Here is a 7,640-nt window from a genome sequence, read left to right as displayed (position 1 = left end):
GGAGCGGCGTCGATGGCGGTGGAGTAGCCGGAGCGCCAGCGCGGCGGCTGAAGGGAGCGAGCCCTTGCGCCGCCCCCTCGGGGGCCATTGGCCGGACCAGGTGAGCGGCCGGGCCGCGCGCGACGGAGCCGTCCCTGCTCCGCTGGCTGAGGGAGCTCCGGCTGCCGCCGCCCGGCCTAGGCCGCCCCGACCGCAGTTGCCGGGTGACGACGCCGCCGGGGCGGCCGCGGCCCTGGAGGAGCCCCCGAGGGCGGAGGGCGCACGGGGTGTGAGCCGAGGCTGGGGCGGGGGCTGCGGTTCGTGCCCCTGCGAGGGGTCTCGGGCCCGGGGAGGGGGCAGCGCCGCCGAGGCCGCCCCGGCCCTCGATTTGTCTAAGGAGCCGGAGAGAGGAGCCCCGCTGCCGCTTCTGGGGAGCCCGGGGAAGAGGACCAGCCCAGCAAACACTTAGAAGGCGCCTACTGTGTGCAGAGGACCGGGGTCACCTGCTTCCGGACCCTGGTAACGACCCCACCCCCGCCTCCTCCCCTTCTCCGTCGGGGGCTTGTAAGTAGGTGGTAAAACTAAGGGTCGGTCGGTTGGTTTGTTTTAAATAGGAATCCCCCTGATGCCAAAGCCTTGACCCCGGTCTTGATGATCTCCGGCCGATACTGCCTTTCTCTCGTTTCGTCCAGAGTTGTTTGCGTTGTTTTTCTCCCCGTTAGACCGTGAGCTCCTTGAGAGCAGGCACTGACTCGGGCTTTTCTTTATATCCCCAGCGCTTCGCACAGAGCCTGGCACGTAGCAAGCCCATCATTAAAATTAAAAATACTTCTGGTATGGGCTTCTTGACAAGAGAAATAAAGAACTGTTTCCAGGATGAACTTTTTTTCCCTGCTGATTGGGAAACCGTAAATTTCTTTTAAAAGTCTATTAGGTAATGTAACTCACAATGCTGTGTTAAAACGAACATTTAAGAAAACCAGCTTCATTCTCAAGTTTGTCAGTTTGTCTCTATGAACTTCAGTAAGAAAGAGGGGTATTTCATGTGACTTATCACTTGGTAGCATGGAAGGTGAGGGCCTGAGCTCCCTTCAGTGTTCTTCAGGTACAACCCTAAGTTTGTCAATTTGTCACTGTAAACTTGTACGATGAAGAATGCTGTTTCATATTGTGTTTCCTTTGGTGGCTTGAAAGCTGTGGGGCTAGGCCTTGCCTTAGTGATTTGTTGTTTGGTTGGTCCCTCTTGGTGAGAAATAAAGATTTAGTGTACTTTACCTGGACAGAGAGGAGAGCTTTTGAATAAGCGAGAGTTTGGGGTTCAGATATTGTTGTTGTTATTATGAAAGAAGCTTAGGAATGACTTGGGCAACAGTATTGTATGTAAATATTGTTGTTGTTGTTGTGAAAGATACCTTTGTAGAGGAAAAAATGGTTAAGTCAGAAGAAGAAATACTGGGGAAGTTGTTTGATTTCCTGTCTTCAGAAACATAAAAATAGAGAGTACCTCACAGAGTTGTAGGAGAAAGGGAGAAGCTTTTGCAGAAGTATAAATGTAAGTTAATGTTGATCCGTTTTGAAAGAAGCATAGGAATGACTTAGGCAGAAGTATGTTTGTAAATGTTGCTGCTGTTAAAAATACATTTGTAGGAACAGAATAGTAATAGTCAAGTCACGAGTGATAGTGGGGGAGAGGGAAAAATTGTGGAGGAATGTCTCTGCTGTAATTATTTCTGTACTGAAGACATTGTTTCTGTTCCCCACTCTGGTCTAAATTGAGCAAATGCTCTTTATTAGGGTATATACCTACTCATATTGTATAGCTAAAGATGTTGTTTGTTGTTGTTCAGTTGTGTCTGACTCTTGGTGACCCCAAGGACTATAGAACACCAGCCCTTTCCTCTCCTATCTCCTGAAATCTGTCCAAGCTCCTATTCCTTCCCTAATGTTATCTATCCATTTCATAGTTAAAGAACACACCCAAAAAGACCAAATGAAACAAATGCAGATGTCTTATAATGACATAATATATATTAAGTGCTTTGTAAACTTTTTATAAAGTGTTGGATTTTATTAGATATTATTTTGCTTTGTGCATTTAGAAAGGAAGATTTGTAGATCAGATTATATTTTAAAATGCATTAGGGGAGGTTAAATATTTTTATGAGTGTAATTTGTAAGTTCAGGTTTATATTTGATCAGATTTTCATAAAACATGACCAAACTATACAAGAACCACAAATCTTCTAATTTTAGGGTTAGAATAGACTTTTGAGTTCCTTTAATTCAACCTCATCCTCAAAGATTTTCTGCACTCCCCTCCAGATACAGAGAGTAACAATTCCCATCAGGCTGTACTCTTCTGGACTTTGTCACACTCCCCAGAACCTCATTATCCTACAAGATTACATGGTCTGTGAAACTCACACTCTTCTACACCTCTTTTCCTGGTGCCCCTTCCTCTTTCTGATTAGAGAGAGAGGGCAGACCACCGGGAGAGCTCTCCTTCATTTAAGGAGGGCTCCTGGGCAACATCTCTTTATATTCTTAGGTCTGTACTCCTCTGAACTTAACCATGCATCCCCTCCCCTTTCCACCTTCGTTTCTTTTCATGTGTTGTCTTCCTTGGTTAGATTGTGAGCTCCTAGAAGGCAATGACTGTCTTTTGCATTCTTTGTATGCCAGGCACATTGTAAGTCTTTAATAATTAAGTGCTTAATTAGTATTTATTCACTGACTGACTGGTAGAAAGACCCTGGTTAAGGGAGATAACAAGGAGACTTCTCATTCCTGACTTTTAAGTACTCAAACTTATGATCTTCTTGGGAAGGGAAGATTCTTCTAGGGAAGAATCTGGCCTGCAGTGACTCCACTGACCGTAAAGAAGTCTAGCTTCAGGGGACAATGGGGAACTTATCTTTTTCCCTTAATCTCTGCTTTACTTAACATATTTCAGTTTCAACCTTTACCCAAAATATGTTAAATATTAGAAACAAATCAGTTATAGATATATGCCAGTGTTCCAGGTAAAAAAGGGTCATTTTATGAAATATCATTTAATTCTAATGAAAAAATTTCAGAAAACACGTAGTCTGTATCTGTGAGCCTTAGGCAGAGTTAGGGAAGGAGACTATATACCCATTCTTAGGAAAAGGATGGGAAGATTTTTCAGTAGTAATTTTAGGTAGAGGGTGTGATTTGGACCTATGCTGAGGCATTATGAACTCTGGAGCCTGTAAGTGATCACTTCTGAACTATGTTGTAGAAGAGTTTATTGTTTAGCTACAAGTTGGATTAGAGGAGGCCAGTCAAGGCCAGCCTCTGATTCTAAGTCTTCCTTCCTTCCTTCCTTCCTTCCTTCCTTCCTTCCTTCCTTCCTTCTTTCCTTCCTTCCTTCCTTCCTTCCTTCCTTTCTTTCTTTCTTTCTTTCCTTCTTTCTTTTGTGATTAATGCCTTTTGATTTTAACAACATAATTATTTTCCCATATTCCCCATCCAACTCTCAGATTCAATGAAGGGATCTGTGATAAATCTAAGGGACAGATGTAGGCTTTTATGTTATCATGAGCTTCCAGAAACCTGTGCCTTGGAGGCCAGGGACCAGTGGAGAGAAAATGCACATATTGGTGAAGTTCACATTTTGAAAATTATTTATTATTCCTGTTTACTAGCTGTGTGAATTTAGATAATCACTTTGGGGCCTCACTTTTCTCATTAGTGAAATGAAAATCTTTGATCTCTTGGGATCCTTTCCAGTTCTGATTTTCTCTTATTCTGTATATCCAGTCATTTCTTCAACATTTCAGCAGCCTGAAATAGGGAGGGGGATGGAGTGCCAGGAGCTGGAGACCAGTTTTGAAGATTTCACAACTTTGTGGGGACAAATAGAAACTGAGCAGGAAGATATTTTTATCAGCGGTGGCAGTGATGTATGTGTTGTGCTTCACATGATTTATGAAGGGTTATATCACAGAGGAGCTCTTTTCTAGAATATTCATTTCATAGAAGTGTGTGTCCTTGTGTACCACCGATATATCATAATAGCATTGCGCTGGTGGATTGAATGCTGGGCTTGAAGGAGAAGGATTCAGATCCTGCCTGTGCCACTAGATATATGACAATAGTATAGAATTTATCCATTAAGTCATAGGCAGGTTGTGATCCATTTTGGTGGAGGAGTTGTGTCCTGGGAGTTTTTCCTGTATAAGAATGTAAGCTCCTTGAGGGAAAGAAATATTTTTTTCATTTTTATCTTTGAATCTCCAGTGCCTCCCACATAATAGATACTATTAAATAATTATCAAGTAAATACTTGAAAAAGGCATAGATCTTTCGTTATAGATCACTAATCTGATACCTAGTATATTCATTATTCAAGAACTATTAGCCATTGAGTTTAAACTCTGTACATTCATTTCAACAAGCACTAATTAGTAACTCATAGACACTTGGGAATAGTTGGACAAATAATGTGTTCCCTCAAGGAACTGTATGTTTGTACAAGAATAACTATAATACTAGAATATGATGATTGCATAGGAGAGGTCAAATAAGCATGAGAAATTTGAGTTAGTAATTGCTCTTAACTGGGGGATCAGGGAAGACTTCATGGAGAAGGTGGCATCTGAACTGAACCTTGGAAGAAGAGGAAGAGGGTCTTTGCATGGACATAGGCATCAGCATGCCCAGAAGTGGGTCGAGCAGAGGGAAGTAGGCAATGGTTAATGTAGACGTAGATGTGGGAGAGAACAAGATAAAATCAAGAGACAATATGGTTCAATTTGACTGTTATGTGTAATAGGTCTAAGGAGTTCCTGTGAAAGAGATTGGATGGGAAGGTGGGATCGATCAATTATGGGATGATAGCCTAAGCCTGAAAGGATCTTACAGATCAGAAAACTAAGGTCCAGAGTGACTTCCGAGGTCATGCAGGTGGTAGGAAGAATAAGGACTCAAGGCCAGCCTCTGATTCTAAGTCTTCCTTTCCTTTCCTTCCCTTCCCTTTCCCTTCCCTTCCCTTCCCTTCCCTTCCCTTCCCTTCCTTTCCTTTCTTTTTTTTCCTTCTTTCCTTGTGATTTTGACAACATAAATGTTTCCTTGTATTGCCCTACACTCTTCTCTTTGTGAAACAGAATAATCAGAACAAGCACAAAATCACTATCTGGTAGAATTTCTAACATTTGGCATTTGTAATCTCTCTCTGCTGAAAGAATGGAGAGGTATTCCATTTTCTCCTTGACCTGGGAACTCTGGAATTTGGCTGCAATATTCCTAGAAGTTTTCCTTTGGGGATCTCTTTCGGGAGGAGATTGATGGATTCTTTCAATTTCTGTTTTGCCCTCTGGTTTTAAAATATCAGGGCAGTTTTCCTTGATAATTTCTTGAAAGATGATGTCTAGGCTAATTTTCTGATCATGGCTTTCAGATAGTCCAATAATTTTTAAATGATCTCTCCTGGATCTATTTTCCAATGAGATATTTCACATTGTTTTCTATTTTTTAATTCTTTCGGGTTTATTTTACAATGTCTTGATTTCTCATAAAGTCACTAGCTTCCAATTGCTCTATTCTATTTTTTAAGGAAGTATTTTCTTCAGTAAGCTTTCCCATTTGGCCAGTTTCGCTTTTGAAGGCATTTTTCTCCTCCTTGGCTTTTTGAACCTCTTTTGCCATTTAGGTTAGGCTATTTTTTAAGGTGTTATTTTCTTCAGTATTTTTTTGGGTCTCCTTTAGCAAGCTGTTGACTTGTTTTTCATGATTTTCTTGCATCACTCTCATTTCTCTTCCCAGTTTTTCCCCTACTTCTCTTACTTGCTTCTCAAAATCATTTTTGAGCTCTTCCATGGCCTGGGATCAATTCATATTTTTCTTAGAGGCTTTGGATGTAGGAGCTTTGACTTTGTTATCTTCTTTGGTTTATATGTTTTGATCTTGTTTGTCATCAAAGAAAGATTCTATGTTCTGACTTTTTTTGCACTGCTTACTCATGATCCCAGCCAATTACTTGAGTTATAAACTCTTTGTTAAGGTAGGGGTGTGCTTCCAGTGTGGAGAATGTACTGTCCCAAATTTTGGGGGTTTTGTGCAGCTGTTTTCAGAGATACTTCTAGGGACCTGTAAATTTTCCATTCTTCCAAGGTGGTATGATCAAGGGCAAGGTGTTTACTCTTTTCGTGGCCTGTGCTCTGGTCTGTGAATAACCACAGGCACTCTTTCCTGTCTTGAAACTATGAAGAGGATTTCCTCTCCACCACCACTGTAAGCTCCACCATGCCAGTGCTCCTCCTTGCCCTAGGACCACCACCCAGAACTGTGACCTAGATCCAAGCATGGGCAAAGCAAGAGAATCCTGCCTCAGCACCAGCAAAGAGATCCCCTCTCATCAGCCACTCAATTCCCCTCAGTCTGTGGGCTGGAAACTCCAGAGGTAGTCACCGCCCCGGGGCAGAGCTTGAGGACTGGGGCTAGGACTGCGCTTCCCTCTCTTACCACAGTCGCAGACTTTTCCCACTGGCCTTCTGAGTTGTCTTTGGTGTTCAAGGAGTTGAGAAGTCTGGAAACTGCCACAGCTGCCCACGATTCAGTCCTCTGAGGCCTGCTGCAGGTTTGCTGAGGCCTACTTTGCCTGTGCACCCATGCTGAACTGTGCGCCCATGAATCTCCCCACTCGGGGTGATATACCTGTCTGATCAACCATCCAGGCTGTCTTGGGCTGTAAATTTGTTTCACTCTGTCTTTTTGTGGGTTCTGCTGCTTTAGAATTTGTTTAGAGCCATTTTTTATAGGTATTTGGAGGGGTTTGGGGGAGAGCTCAAGCAAGTCACTGCTTTTACTCTGCCATCTTGGCTCTGCACCTCCCAACACCTCCTTGTTTCAGTTTTCTCACTGTAAAATAAAGGTGTTGAACCTTTGAGGTTCCTTGCAGTTCTGAATCTGTGATCATGTGACTTTCCCCTTATTACAGAATGAGGAAGGATCAGAAGTAGAATTTGAATGCAGATCTTCCTGACTTAGACCCAGCACTATTCACTCTACCATCTGCTTCTCAGAGTAGGAAAATTACTCCACTAGTCCAATGGGGAAAATATGGATTAGAGGAGACCCTAGAGGTTAATGAAATTGAGGTAACTAAGTAGTGAGTGGGAATTTAGTGAGATGGGGAGCCTAAGTGGAGGAAGACACTTCCATTCAATGTTATTTGAATTTGAAGTTGAAACTTTTTCCAGAAATGATGCCATTGTCAAGGAAAATAAAGCACTTTTTTTCAGTTCTATTTTTCTCAGAATGTTCAGAAAACAAATATAATTCTGGATGTTCTATATCTATTTTGTAAAATTTTTAAATTTTCTTTTGTGAGTTCAAAGAACTGTATTTTTATGGAAATTATCATTTTCCTGTAGAGGTGGATATATTAATTAATAGTAATCTAGTGGTTAAGACATTGATTGTGGTGATAAATGTTTTTCATATGTTGGTGCTGTCCATAAATGTTATTTCAGAGGTATTTGATTTCATCGGTGTAGGTGGTATTTACCCAACCCTTAATCTCTGCTTAAGTTGATTGAATTGCAGAATTTATCACCTGATATGGTGATGTATTTCTTCACACTTAACCAGTCTGGCCTTTAGATTTTTTTAATTGATGAATTTAATCAGTAGTATAT

The 7,640-nt window shown here is 41.9% G+C and overlaps 1 protein-coding gene across 3 annotated transcripts in view; it reads left to right on the top strand.

The window, feature by feature from the left end:
• Nucleotides 1-13: 13 nt before the first annotated feature.
• Nucleotides 14-7,640, top strand: part of SCYL2 (SCY1 like pseudokinase 2) — a 67,608-nt gene continuing 59,981 nt past the window's right edge. The window contains exon 1 of one of the 3 annotated variants that reach the window (XM_027855772.1): nt 14-100. The gene's annotated coding sequence lies outside the window, so the exon portion shown is untranslated. Of the gene's footprint in view, nt 101-334; nt 544-7,640 lie in introns of those variants that run through there. The other 2 variants (XM_027855770.1, XM_027855771.1) reach the window with 2 other exon arrangements.

Source organism: Vombatus ursinus, unplaced genomic scaffold (assembly GCF_900497805.2).
Source record: "Vombatus ursinus unplaced genomic scaffold, bare-nosed wombat genome assembly UNPS02011334.1, whole genome shotgun sequence".
In the NCBI taxonomy this organism is placed as follows: domain Eukaryota; kingdom Metazoa; phylum Chordata; class Mammalia; order Diprotodontia; family Vombatidae; genus Vombatus; species Vombatus ursinus.
This window is presented reverse-complemented; position numbering and strand designations above follow the sequence as displayed.